Here is a 2,327-nt window from a genome sequence, read left to right as displayed (position 1 = left end):
TGCAACAAGTTGAGCTGATAAAGTAGTGATAGAATCAACATTATAAATTCTAACTCCCTTTTTATTTGTTCTCTCATTGCCTTAATGATAACTATTGGCCGCCATCTCCTCCAAAAGTTCATATGCTTCTTTGGGAGTTTTCCTCATAAGGGTACCACTTGCAGCTGCATTTAACATTGAATGATTAGATTGATTAATGCCACTATAAAAAGTTTGCACTTGCATCCAAACAGGTAGACCATGGTGAGGACACTTCCTAAACAATTTCTTAAATCTCTCTCATGACTCATATAAGGTTTCATTGTCAAATTGAAACAAAGTTGTTATGTCATTCCTTAATTTAGTCATTTTAGCAAGTGGAAAATACTTAGATAATTTTTTTTTTGCCAAGTCATCCCATGTTGTAATCGAACTTGTAGGAAGAGAATTAAGCCTATCTTTTGCTTTATCCCTTAAGGAGAAGGGAAACAACCTAAGTCTAATGGCATCATCACTAATTCCATTATGCTTAAAAGTATTACATATTTCAAGAAAATTAGCAATATGAGAGTTAGGGTCATCATTGGGGCCAAAAAGTTATATACTCATCTAGATCATCTAAATAATTGCAGGCTTGATCTCAAAATTGTTTGCTTGCACATTCGGCCTCCTAATGCTTGATATAGTACCATCAAAAGTAGGTATAGCATAGGAGCTCAATGTTCTTGGATTATTTTGGTCTTGAGCCATCTTTTTCTTTATCTGCTTTGTTTGATTTTTCAAAGTCCTTTTGATTTTTTGATCAAGGGGTATTAATTATCCACCACTAGTGTGTGTCATGCACTAGAAACGTACAAAGAAAAGAAAAAATTAAAAATTTCCTAAAAAAAATTATAAAGCCGAACCCAACAGAAATTGAAAATAGAAAAGAAAATTTTAAATCCTAAAACAAATAAATGTTTAATCTAAGGCTAATTTAAGTAGTTTTGATATGGAATAAAATAGTCCCCGACAACGACGCGAAAAACTTATTGTGTGATTTATGCACAGTTAATTAGGCAAGTGTACCTAGTCAAATGTGCGTATAATGATGAGAAAAGTGTCAAGCTTACAGAGAGTAAATCATAGTAATCAATTTTAAACTAACCTAAGTTTGACTCGTGAATCAATTGAATGAATAAGAACTAAAAGAATTAATGCAAATCCAAGAACTTAATAAAAACTGAATTGATGAATGAATGCAGCTTGGGTTTATATTTCATTAAATCAAGGTTATATAATTACCTATTTAATCCAACTCAAGACCAAAATTACCCTACGGTAGGTTAAAGTTATTTGTATGTGATGGTGGATTTCCCTAAATTAATTAATAAGCTTTATCAAGTCATATTAATCCTTTATTAATCCAATTTTACCATCAAATTTTTAAGTGGTTGTCAAAAGGAAAAATAAGCATTAAGTTATTTGGAAACCTCTAATCGTAGAAGGGGATTTGACTCACTAAGCATCATTGATTCCCACAAATGATCTAATTATCTTTCGATATCATAGTCTAACATGCGATTTTTATTGCCTAGGGATCTTATTCATAACAATCCTTTGGTCAGTCATCCATGAATCATCGAATCATTAAAATATTGGTCAATTCTTTTAAAGCATTAAGCACAACAATAAAAATTCCTCATGCAAATAATAAATGTCTTGAATTAAATTAAACAAATAACTATATAATCTTAAGATCAAAATCCATCTAAACCCTATCTAAGAGAATTTAGCCATAATTAAATTCAACACATTCAAGAAAATTAAAGAAGAAACACAACAAAAACACATCAATGAATGAATAGAATAACAAGAAAACTTTAGCCTTTGAAGGTAGAAGACAAGTGCAGCAACTAAGCCTTCCTCCCTCTTGGATTTAGATTCTTCCTCTCCTTTTCTAGCATGCTAAAACTGCTTCATCTCCTCTTCTGATGTGCTGAGACTACTTTTTTTCTTTTCTACCAAATTCTCTCTAAATCCTTGAGTCTATGGTTGTTTTTATAGTGCAACCCCCCTAGACTCCTAATTCAACACAAATTAGGTCTCTTAATCTTTATCAAAGTTAAATGCCTATCTCTTTTGCACTGCCAATTGTCAGACCCAAAATTTGTAGCTCAAATTGCACTTAGTTGGCAGTGGAATTTTGGTGATCGATAAACATAAGAGTTTTAGTCCTATCTCTTAGCTTTATTTATCCATTTGAATCACCTCAACCCGAGTTATAGGCAGGAAGTTATGCCTAAAAAACGAGAACTATATCAAAACATTAAATTTCCCTTTTTTGTGCATGCATATCAAATCCGATT

The 2,327-nt window shown here is 31.9% G+C and overlaps 1 non-coding gene across 1 annotated transcript; it reads left to right on the top strand.

The window, feature by feature from the left end:
• The first annotated feature begins 235 nt into the window (after window positions 1-235).
• Window positions 236-342, top strand: LOC148852881 (small nucleolar RNA R71). The gene has a single exon (XR_016100153.1). It is a non-coding gene; the product is annotated as a small nucleolar RNA R71 (small nucleolar RNA).
• The last annotated feature ends 1,985 nt before the right edge of the window (window positions 343-2,327 follow it).

This window comes from Nelumbo lutea, chromosome 5 (genome assembly GCF_056320005.1).
Source record: "Nelumbo lutea isolate HS-2025 chromosome 5, American lotus-T2T, whole genome shotgun sequence".
Taxonomy (NCBI): domain Eukaryota; kingdom Viridiplantae; phylum Streptophyta; class Magnoliopsida; order Proteales; family Nelumbonaceae; genus Nelumbo; species Nelumbo lutea.
The sequence above is the reverse complement of the archived record's forward strand: the minus strand, read 5'-3'. Positions and strand labels throughout refer to the sequence as shown.